Raw genomic sequence first — 12,718 nt, forward strand, 5'->3', positions numbered from 1 at the left:
TTTAAACAATGTATTATAATGTTATCCTTTCTATAAACAACAACATATTGTCTCCATTGTTATCCATGATACTTAGATTTTAAAACCCCACTTGTTGAAAAAAATAAACCCATGAGCCACAAAGCCACACATGATTCTAATATGTCTACACCTACCTACCCAAATGTATCAATGCTTCCTTTCTCTGATTCAACTGGGAAACATTCTTATAGTTGCATATGTGAATAAAAACCATGGAATTGCCTGCAAATCAATTGATGATAATTCAGTCATGATTCATAAATAAGGTTTTGATATGACAAACTATGAATTTGACGTGCATATAACGCACCTTTTTATGTGGTACAATTTGAACATAAAACGTAAAAAACGAGAACAATTCTACATGTCTAAATTTAGGACTCTCAGAGAAGGTTTGAATAGTAAAGAAGACTGGGAGAAATTGATCTAGAGAGGAAGCATGCCTATGCTTCGCCTTTCTTCTGAGGTCCATTAATGCCTAATAAATAGTCACTCCTGTGCTAGTCTTATGCTAAACATGATACGTATAGGTTAATTATGAAACATTAATTTATTATTAACTAGGATATAAGGGTAGGGATGAGTATGATACACTCTTACAAATTTTGTGTTTCCCGAAACAGATTTTTTTTTTAATCTCGATATCAAATGTAATTGGCATATTAGAATATGTTCTGAGGGGCATTTGAAACTTAAACAGCACCCCCTTACAATCCCCCTCTTCATAATATTTTTATGTTAGACACTCTAAGATGGCCGCCACGGCACCTAGATGGTATTGGTGACCATTACACAAAAAATGAAATGATGTATCAGCACGCCCAGGGAGAGGTTTTTTTTCATCAATACAGGAGGTTTGTTAAATCTATTCCAAATGACATATGGGCAAATCCTCTATGCGATATTTATCTCTAATATAATTATCTGCCCTTAGATAATGCTATGCACAGACAGGTACGCATGATCCTTCCAATATGGCCGCCCAAGTTGAGGTTTTTGCCGTTTATTAATACTGCCTGAGTCCTTCATAACGAATATCTTTTCGAGACAATATATACGGGTAGGATAATTAAATTGGTAAACTTTTTAAGAAATATGAGCTGCTAATAGAATGAACTTTTTTTAGATACTGTTTGGATTAACATTGTAAGATGGCCACCAGATAGCACGGTTAAGACTAAATATAAAGAGTATTGTCCTCATGAAATGTGAAGATCGCTAAAAGAATATTCGATCCTATGAGGGTTATAACCAGCATAGGTAATGAATATGATAGAAATCGAAAACTTATTTGAATGTATGCAAAAGATCAAAGATATAATTAAATTCGACCATCTAAAGATGGCCGCCACTAGTCACGATATACAAATGATAAAGTATATGTTGATTTGTGTCTAACGACTATTTTATAATGACACCACTTTATTCCCATAGTGTTTATACTACACAAGGAGTATGAAATAGCAGTATCTATCAAAAATCGATCAATTTTACACACAGTCGCAAAATTAGATCATGTGACCTTTAAGTAGAGTATATAAATCCGCTTCTGGAGCAGGCCTCTTTCTACATCCTAACCTGGAACACGATCGCAGGGAGCAGTGAGGCCGGAGTTCTTTAATCAGGTAAGGAGGAATCCCTAGTATCTTTGAATTTAGCGGACTTGCCCCAAATAGCTGTGGGGCTTGATACTATGCCATTGAGTGCAACAGGGTATGTCGTTTCATCCTGCTAGAGGACCCGTTTTAGAAAACTTAATGGTGGGTAATATCAGCCACGTAATAAATTATAAATGTTCAGCAAGATATTTGTCCGTTTCCATTGATAAATAATCCGGTGGTAGCAAGCATATATTATATATTCTGCTCATTTCTTCTCGCGTGACCTGACCGACATAACGAGGAAGGGCACTTCTAAGAGAGAGAACTACGTAACAATTAGGAATCTTTAGTAATAAAATCACGCGGTTTTACTGATAAATAACCGGTGCCAACAAGCAGAGACATTACATATTCTGCTCATTATTACATGGCCTTAATAACATAACGAAAGTGATTTAGATACGGGCATTTCCGAGAAAGAAAATTGCCTATATACCATTACTGTAACTGGTCTGTATAAATACCAGTTATTTTTGTACTTATGAGATCGCTCTATAGCCATAGAGAAAATGAGGTAGTGGCCTATAGATAGGCAATGCCATTGTATAATATGGACACAACGTCTTTGACCCTTCAATAAAAACATGGGAAAGAGCGAATGGAGGCCAGCATTTGTACCTAAAAAATAAGAAATTATTTATATTTACAGACTTGACTAAAAGTATTTTACTTTGTTGATAATTACAGATTGTACCTTTTGTGTTGCAGTGCAAAGATAGCAGCAAAATCAGGTAATGACTCAACCTCTTGACTTTTATTTGATAATATTCACAAAAGGTTGGTTAATAAGACTAAGAGAGAAGGACATAGAAATAATTAATACATTTCTTTGAATATCCCCAAAAAATTCCTATATACAACAAAGAAGTGAAGCTCAATCACAGCTCATCTGATTTGCGGTTGAAAGGGACTGGTTTTTTATCGGTAGGCCTCCTCTTTTATATCTTTCTATCCAAATTATTGATGTACCACTAAACAGGAGATAAAACCTCTTTTATTTTTACTTTTACGGGCACCATTATAGGCTCCCTCAATCGTTTTTATTGAGGAATTGTATCACATAAAAAAGTGCATTATATGCACGTCAAATTCATAGTTTGTCATATCAAAACCTTATTTATGAATCATGACTGAATTATCATCAATTGATTTGCAGGCAATTCCATGGTTTTTATTCACATATGTAACTATAAGAATGTTTCCCAGTTAATTCAGAGAAAGGAAGCATTGATACATTTGAGTAGGTAGGTCTAGACATATTGGAATCATGTGTGGCTTTGTGGCTCATGGGTTTATTTTTTCAAAAAGAGTTCAGTCGTGGGGTTTTTAAATCTAAGTATCATGGATAGCAATGGAGACAATATGTTGTTGGTTATAGAATGAATAATATTATAATACATTGTTTAAAGTATTGTTTGAAGCGTTAGCACAGTATGTTATTGTTCCTAGTTGTGGTTTGTAATTAGAAACATATATTATGATATAGTGTATAAAAAGTGGAATAAAAATTGGAATAGGTTTTATAATATGAATACTAATATATTGTATTGTTCAATGTTTTATAAAACATCTTTTTAGAAAACTCTGTCCTGAAGAAGGTGGTTGATCTTATCGCACCGAAACGCCGCGTCGACTTTTTATAGTTTTCTTGTTTTTTAATCAAAATATCTGTACAGAAATAATGGACTGTTTCTGAATGTGTTTTTAAATGTATATTGTTTTTAATGATGAATAAACATTTACTTTGTATATTTTCTTGACAAAAGACTTTGTGTCTGATATTTAAGGTTTTTCATTTTATGTATATGTTTTTGTTATAAGGATTATATGTTAATAGTGAATTGGACAATTGGTGAAAGCACTCAATTGATGTAACCCCTCTAGTATCAAAAAAACAGCACATGATTCTAACAATAATTATTATCTTTTGGTCAGGGACTTGTTTTACTTTTTATGTATTGTAACTGTGCCTGTTTTCTATTTTGTCTTGCCCCTGTATTTTGTCCTGCTTTTTGGCCTGTTCCTGCCCATTTCCCTCCCTGCTGCCCCCATGTCCCCTCCCCCCTGCCAATCTCCCGCCTCCCAGCTGCAAATCCCGCCCTCCTTCCCTACGTATTGGCGGCCGCTGTGCGGCCACGTGCAGCGGGCCCTCCAAAGGCGCACCAAAGGCAAGCCCAACTGCGCCCGTCCGCAGCCAGCGCCAGTGACCATGGATCTTCGGCCATCAACTGGTACAACCCAGCTACCCTCCTCTCACTCAACCCCAGTAGAAACAGAAACTGCCACCCGTCGTCGCCGAACACCACCAACGGACAATTCTCTTGCCGACACTCCTTCACCATCTACACGCCCCTTCGACCTCCGCACCCACACCGGACGCCCGCACCAACGAAGCCCTGAATTGCATCCTCCTTGACGTGCGCTCCCTGCACAGACATGCCATAGAGATCTAGGACCGCCTCGACACCCTCTCACCAGACGTCACCTTCCTTGCTGAAACCTGGACTAACTCCGCCTCTGCCCCCAACATCGCCACCTCAATCCCGGACGGCTACAAGATCAAGAGGAAAGACTGCCCCCACTGCCCTGGAGGAGGACTCGCCATAGCACACAAGAAGACCTTCCGACTCTCCACCTCCAGCATGAGCGACTCCTCCTCCACCACCAAACACCTTCACTTCCAGATCCGGACCAACCTCAGAAACATGCTCTGTGGCACCCTTGCCTACAGACCCCGAGGCCCTGCGCACCTTTCACCACCGCCATTGCCGACCTCATCGCACTCCTTGCTATTGCACACAAGAGCTCCCTCCAACTTTCCACCTCCTGCACGAGCGACTCCTCCTCCACCACCGAACACCTTCACTTTCAGATCCGGACCAAACCCCAGAACCACGCTCCGCAGCACCTTTGCCTACAAACCCCCCAGGCCCCACGCACCTTTCATCACCACCATTGCCGACCTCATCGCACCCCACGCCATCGCCTCTACAGACTACATACTCATCGGAGACCTGAACTTCCACCTCGACAACCATAGTTACCCGGACTCCACCACCCTCCTGGACAAACTATCCAACATCGGAGTGAAGCAGTTCGTCACCACTGCCACCCACAAGGCAGACACATCCTTGACCCCGTCTTCGCAGGAGGAACGAACCTCCACTTCAGCTACTCCTCGCAGCCCGTCTGGACTGACCACCCATGCGTACATTTCTCTTTCAGCACCTCCACCGCACCCAAACCCGCCACACGCCCGCCACAAAGGAACTGGAGCAAGGTCCCAGAGGAGGACCTCAATTCTACCCTCATCCATGACCCCCCGCCACGACCGATGCCAACTCTGCAGCCACGGAACTACACCCCTGGATCTCCAGCTGCGCAGACAAGCTCGCTTCCCTCCGCCGCCCCGACATACAACGCCCTCTGAAGGCCGCCTGGTTCACCACCGACCTCCAAGAAGCTAGACGCGCTTACAGACAGCTCGAGATACAATGGAGAAGCAGCAAAACAACCGAAGACCCGGCCACCTACAAGCACGCCACCAACTCATAAGAACCACTGAAGGACCTTCGTCAGGAACAAAATCCTCACCAATGCCAACAGCTCAAAGGAACTCTTCAACATCATCCAGCAGTTCACCAAACCCCCCAGCGAAGCTACAGACATAACACCTTCCCAGGACCTCTGCAACAAACTCGGCTCCTTTTTCCACCTATAGATCAAGGCCCTCTATGACAACTTCAACAAACAGACTCCAAAAACCACCCGCCCCTCCAGCAACGACAGTCAGCCCACCATCACCATCTGGACACTGGTCACCACAGAAGACAGCACAGAGACCATGAGAAGCACACATTCAGAAGCACCCATGGACCCGTACCCGCCTCACATCTTCCACAGACCCGCCGCCGCCATCGTACCCGAACTACGCCGCTCCTTCAATGCCACTTTCGAATCTGGCATCTTCCCCAATGACTGGAAGCGGGCTGAGGTCAAGCCCCTCCTCAAGAAACCCTTGGCTGACCCAACAGACCTGAAAAGCTACCGGTCCATCTCTCTCCTTCCCTTCGTAGCCAAAGTCACAGAGAAATTCGTCAACACACATCTAACCACCTTCATCGAAGAGAAAACCATTCTCGACTACTCCCAATCCAGATTCCAATGGAACCACAGCACCGAGACTGCCCTCCTCGCTACCACCGCTGACATCCGCATGCTACTCGACCAAGGGGACACCGTCTTGGACCTCTCCGCCCGCCTTCGACACCGCCTCCCACCGCACCCTTGCAACCAGAATCCACGACGCTGGCAAACAATGACTCGCCCTCGATTTGATCCGCTCCTTCCTCACCGGCAGAATTCAACAGATCAGACTCCCACCCTTCCTCTATGAACCCACAGAGATCAACTGCAGAGTACCCCAAGGATCATCACTCAGCCCCACGCTCTCCAATATCTACATGGCACCCCTCGCCGCCATCGTCAGATAGCATGGGCTCAGCATAGTATCTTATGCCAACGACACCCAGCTCTTCCTCTCCCTCACGAAGAACCCCGAAGACACCAGACTCAGCTTCCAAGAAGGAATGAAAATTGTTGCCACCTGGATGAGACACAGCTGCCTAAAACTGAACTCAGAGAAGAGAGAGAAATCCTAATCCTTGGGCCCTCCACCTCAGCGTGGGACAGCACCTGGTGGTCTGCCGCCCTCGGAACCCCGACGGACCACGCCCGGAACCTCGGTATCATTCTGGACTCCTCCCTCACCATGACTCGCCAGGTCAATGACGTCGCCTCCACCTGCTTCAACTCCCTGAGCATCCTCCGCAAGAGCTTCAAGTAGGGGGGGGCGCTAGGTGGCGCACGGCGGAATGGCTGCCTCTGGGTGAAGCTCCCGCTGCCCAGCGCTGAAATCCTGAAATAATCCTCCCTGAACGTCGCAAATCCTGTCATAACGGGTCTCGGTGGATGCACTGCTGTCTCTGCCACCGATTACGACCCTCGTGGATCTGGGCGACCCGGCGTCTGCTAGGTGTAAGGCTGCTGTCGCTGCCGCCGGCTGGCGTGAGACCCTCGCTGGTGCCGGAGCCGGGTGGTGACCGCTACGCGAGGCCGGTGCTGCACACGTGGGCGGAGAGGCCCGGCTGCGTCCTCTGGGTCCCGGATAATCGGACCTGCACCGGAGGCGCTGAGGGTCCGTGGAACCCTTCCTGAAGCCTGTACCCGGGGAAACCACAGACGCTGTGACACTGGGCGAGCTGAATACACACTGCAGACATCGAAGGTGAGGACGCGAGTTTCCTGCCCGGGGACGGAGAACGGCGCGAAGCGGCCCTCCCTGACCCGCCCCGTTGTGACCGGCTGTTTCCCGCTGGCCCTGGCGGCCTGCCTGTCCGGCTAGAGGCCGAGTGATGGTGCCTAAGGGAGGAGGCTGAAGCTGCGCTGCCCCTGTCTGGAGGACGTTAGTGCTGGGTCCGAGGGGCCCGTGTCGGCGCCCGCGAGGGAGTCCTGCCTGGACTGAGGCGGTTGCTGCTTGCCTGGGGGCACTGGTCGGAGGGTCGCGCTCCTCCCTTGCTGGGTCCGGACGGTACCGCGGCGGAGGTAGGAGGCCTGCCGTGTGATCTTGGGAGCCCGGACTTGTGTCGCCCTGATCCTGCCTCCCCCTTTTTGGATGCCGGCGGCTGTGGGTGCGGAGATCATACTCGCTCCCAATATCCTGATGGCGGATGGCCTGCTGACGAAGTGCGTGGTCTGACCGAGCGATTGGGGCTGATTCCAGGCGCAGGGACCGGTGACGAGCGTCGCCCTAGCGATACCGCGGAGGAGATCCGATTGCCCTGTGGTGGAGCTCATTGGGGTGAGGGCGGACTGCCTCATATTTCTGCGCCCCGGATACACTAGGTCGTGTGTTTCCGACTTCGCGCCTGCAGTGGTCTACCTGTAAGGACTGACATGGGGAAGCCGGACAGCCGCCAGCCTCGCCTCACCTTTGAGGCAAAAAAGTCCACTAAATCCCAGCCCGGGGAGGACGCGGGAGGGTCGGCCCAATCAGCCCCTCCGCCGGTAGACGATGTCAAATCTATCCTACTGGATATGAGGCAGAGTCTGGCGACTATCGTGGACAAAATGGACTCTATGCAGTCCCGTATGGACTCCATAGTCCACAAGGTGGATAGCCATGGTGAACGCCTCACAGAGACGGAGCGGCGTATTTCGGATTCAGAAGACCGAACGACACAATTATCGGCTACGGTGACACGTATGGATAAAGTCCTCCGAGTAATAGCAGCCAAGAACGAGGAGTTGGAGGCGCGTAGTCGCAGAAATAACATACGCATCATTGGCGTACCGGAATCAACCCACACGGGTAAGATGGAGGTCTATGTGGAAGGCTTGCTGCGAGCAGTGGTGGGCACGGATTCCCTCTCTCCTCAGTTCATTGTCGAGAGGGCGCATAGATCGCTGGCTTCGAGGCCGCCGCCGGGGGCTCCTCCCCGCCCCATCATCGCTCGCCTGCTGAACTTTCGAGACCGCGACGCAGCCCTTCGGACGGCGAGGGAACAGAGGACCCTATCCTACGATGGTAACTCCTTCACTATATTCCCGGACTTCACCCCCGTGGTCCAAGAAGAACGAAAGAAGTTCATTGTAGTCAAGCAAAACTGCGTGCTGCACAAATTGACTATGCGCTATTATACCCAGCCCGCTTGCGCATCACACATCAGGGGAAACAAACCTTCTGCACGAGTCCTCAACAAGCAGAGGAATTCCTGAAACGTGTCAAGAAGCGCGAACTGGAGCGCCCCTCCACGCCGACCTCGGACTGATGGTGCTGAGCCACCATTGTGCAACGCCGGGACCGGATGCTCAGTGACTGGTAGGTTGGTGCGAGTGAACGCTGATGCGAAACTTGATATGATGGCCTGCGAGCCTGCCTGAACTGTATTGGTGGGCAGTCATCGGAGTCCTGCTCCTACTCCCGGCGCGTCAGACTTTCAGGACATTACGCTTTGCTGGGCACCCTCTGTCCATGGAGAGGACTCGGTTATCTACTGGGTATGCTCTAATGGCTCAGGGGGATACAGTGTCTCCACCTAGATTGCGCCCTCAAGGGTATCACCCCATTGTTCTTTCACGGTTATATGTTGATCCCTTATGGTACTTGCTATGGGGGAGTTTTGTGGGGGGGTGGGGGGCAGGGGGTTGATCCAGATGGCATGATTGGGATGCTGCTGTGGGTGGGGGGAGGAGGGGGGTGTTGGGGATTTAAGGTGTCTTATGGTTCTGACTGGCAGGAGGTGGCGTTTGCATTGTTCTCTTTGCATCATTCAGGGGGCGGCGGGCGCATTGTGTTGTGCTATTTGAATATGGCGATTTATAATGAGTGATCCGCCAACAGGTGGGGACTGTACTAGTGTCATGTTCACGGCGCCTGCCGTTTTCCCCGCTCCTCCGCTTCCCCGCTACCACACACAGAAACGGCCGAGAGACTCACTTCCGGCTGGGAGATGAGTCACGGTCTAGTCTTTAGACAAACAAAGCAGTTCACGGAAGCACTTCCGGGGGAAACGCTTAAACACCGCGTTTCCCGCCGGCTCTGTGCTTCGGATTTCGCTAGATGTGCTGAACGACACGAGACGCTGTTTCTGCTTCACGGAAGACCTTGGAAGCGGGCTGTGCCTTCCGGACTGGAGCCCCGCTGTGGTCTTCGTAATCCCTCTGGGAAACAAAAAGGTACTTTCGTTCAGTTCTGCTGGAGTCACCGTAACGCGGCTGCGTTATGGGTGATCAGAAGTAGATCCGCGCAGGAGCGCTTAGAATATTGATTTTGACCGCGCAAGAGCGCCTTTGATGATTTTGTTAGATCCGCGCAGGAGCGCTTAGAGTATAGATTTTGACCGCGCAAGAGCGCCTTTGATGATTTTGTTAGATCCGCGCAGGAGCGCTTAGAGTATTGATTTTGACCGCGCAAGAGCGCCTTTTGATGATTTTGTTAGATCCGCGCAGGAGCGCTTAGGGTTATTTTGTTCTTGTTAGTTCTCCTTGGGTTTCCACTAATTGCTTTCCAGGGATGCCAGTGTTTTGTTAAACCCAGACATGTGGAACTGACGCGCAGGAGCGCTATTCTTTTAGTTCTTGAGAGCCTAACGCTGCCATCTCGTCACAACTGAACCTTCCTTGAAGCTGTATTTCAGGGTTCATTAGTTGCAGCCACTGGTGAGTTCTAGGTTGAGGAACAGGGCTTTTCTGTGTGTGTTTGGCGTATCTTGTAACGGGGAGTTGGGTCCTTCACTGATCTGGGTCTCTTTGTCTTTCAGTTGGCTCCGAGACACCCTTCACCTCAACCCCCTGCTTTCATTCTGGCTCCCTTCCCTGCGTCCATCTCATCCTTGCTGGGTTCTACTGTCCACACGGGTCAGGTTGGTACAGGGGTGGGCGCTCCTGTCGTCTCTGCGGACTTGCTCCACAGGCAGAGGTAAGCATTGTGGGGCACCTGACAGAATCCGAAGCCCACGTTTATCAGTCCACCTAGACGACATGGGCGACCCGGAGGTTACCTTACAAGACATCGCAGTCATGCTGGCTGCCATGCAGGCAGAGAACCACAGTCTGCGCCATGACATAACCGCCCTACAGGGCCAGATGTCAGCCGGAGTCACCAGTCCTTGGGGAACCAACCCGAGCCCCAGGGTCAGCCAGGAGGGTCTTTTGCGACAACCTATTTTTACCTTTGGGGGGTCCTCCGCTGCCACCACTCCGAATACAGCCATCCAAGTCATCGCCCCTCATTCAGTCCAGTTGGCACCACCTGAACGCTTCTATGGGGACAGTACCAAGTATGGTATTTTCATGCACCAATGCCACCTGCATTTCATGGCCAGACACACGGCGTTTCCCGACGACGCAGCCAAGGTGGCTTACATCCTGTCCTACATGGGTGGAGACGCCGCCCAGTGGTCCATTGCGTTGGTAGAAAACGACGATCCCATGCTACACCACTTGCCCACCTTTCAGGAGTCCATGCGGCGTATGTTCGCTCGTCACACCTTTGTGCAAGCAGCGGACAACGAGCTGCTCAACCTCAAGCAAGGCAGCCAGGACCTCCTTCATTATATCACCACGTTCAGCAGGCTTGTTATCGAATCCCATTGGCCTGAAGACAAAAAGGTGTCTGTGTTCTATCGAGGATTGCGCGATGATCTGAAGGATCTCATAGCGCAATTACCCAACCCACCGGAGGAGATAGGTCCTTTCATCGATCTGGTGGTGAAAATGAATTTCCGATTACAGGAACGAAGGACCGATAAAGGGAAAGGCAGTGAAAACCGTTTCTTATCCTTCGGGGACAAAAGCGTAGAAAAAGCCAGAGAGGACCCTGCTTCCGCTTCCCAAGGCGAGACAACCGAACCAATGCAGATCGGGGGCATCAGAGGGCCCTTAACAAGTCAAGAAAGGGAAAGGCGAAGGAGGCAGAATCAATGCCTGTACTGCGGGAAAAGCGGCCACTTCGTCAGAGAATGTCCGGTGAAGCCAACGAAACCCCGGGGCAGAAGACCTTTCGCATTGCCCATCACCAAGACAGACAAGACGGGAAACGAAAACACCCAGTAGACAAGGGGATCCGTCCTCTGGGTTCTTCGACTTGCACCTTGGCGATCCCTGCGGTTTTTGACGGCAGTCACCACGTAGGAATGGAAGTGTCCTTACGGAACCAGGCGGGCAGGACCTGGCAGGTGACAGCTATGTTAGACTCCGGTGCTACAGGCAGTTTTATCGATACTGCTTTTTCCTGTGCCCTGGGCATGGCTACAGTGCCAAAAGACCAACCTGAAACCGTCAAGGCTGTTGATGGTACGGATCTCACCTCCGGTCCTATCCGGCACCAAACAGAGAGCCTGATCATGTCTTTTGTTAATCACCACGCCGAATCAATCAGCTTTGATGTTATCGATGCCCCTCAATTCAAGGTGATATTGGGATTACCATGGTTGGTGAAACACAATCCCCATATCGACTGGGTGTCGAGAATAGTACACCTGAATTCGGAATACTGCAGTGAAACCTGTTATGCGAAGGACGATCTCCTGGGGAGTCATGCTATACAAGCACAATCGCTTCCTCTCCGAGGAATGGGGATAGTCTCCCAGGTAACTACGCCAGTCATACCAGAGGAATACCAGGACCTAGCCGAGGTGTTCGACAAGAAGGGGGCTAACACCTTGCCACCGCATCGGTCGTTCGACTGCCGTATAGACCTCGTCCCAGGCTCCACCTTGCCTTGTAGCAGAATTTATTCGCTCACGGAAAAGGAGAACATCCACCTTCGCTCCTATTTGGATGAGTATCTGGACAACGGCTTTATACGTCATTCCAGGTCTCCGGTTTCCTCTCCTCTTTTCTTCGTATCGAAGAAGGAAGGTGATCTGAGGACCTGCATAGACTTTCGAGCTATGAACGCCATCACCGTAAAAAACCGTTACCCCCTGCCGTTAATCACCAACCTTCTGGATCAGGTAAAGAACGCCTCCGTATACACCAAGCTCGACCTCCGTGGGGCTTACCATCTCGTCAGAGTCCGAAAGGGTGACGAATGGAAGACCGCCTTTCGGACGAAATTCGGTCTGTTCGAATACCAGGTCATGCCTTTCGGACTCTGTAACGCCCCCGCGGCGTTTCAGTTCTTTATAGACGAGGTGTTACGGGACTACCTAGACGTCTTCTGTATCGTCTACATAGACGACATCTTGATATATTCGCAATCCATCACCGAACACGTGCAGCATGTGCGTTCCATCCTACGACAGCTGAGTAAACATCGCTTGTACGTGAAACTGGAAAAGAGCGTTTTTCACGTTACCTCGGTGGAGTTTCTAGGTCACATCATCACTCCGGCAGGCATTCAAATGGACAGCAAGAAGGTGGACGCCATTCTGTCCTGGCCTCCTCCGGAGTCCGTAAAAGGGGTTCAACGGTTCCTGGGGTTTGCCAACTACTACCGGAGATTCATCACCGGATTCTCCGGGATGGTAGCT

This window comes from Triturus cristatus, chromosome 5_2 (genome assembly GCF_964204655.1).
Source record: "Triturus cristatus chromosome 5_2, aTriCri1.1, whole genome shotgun sequence".
NCBI classification, from domain to species: domain Eukaryota; kingdom Metazoa; phylum Chordata; class Amphibia; order Caudata; family Salamandridae; genus Triturus; species Triturus cristatus.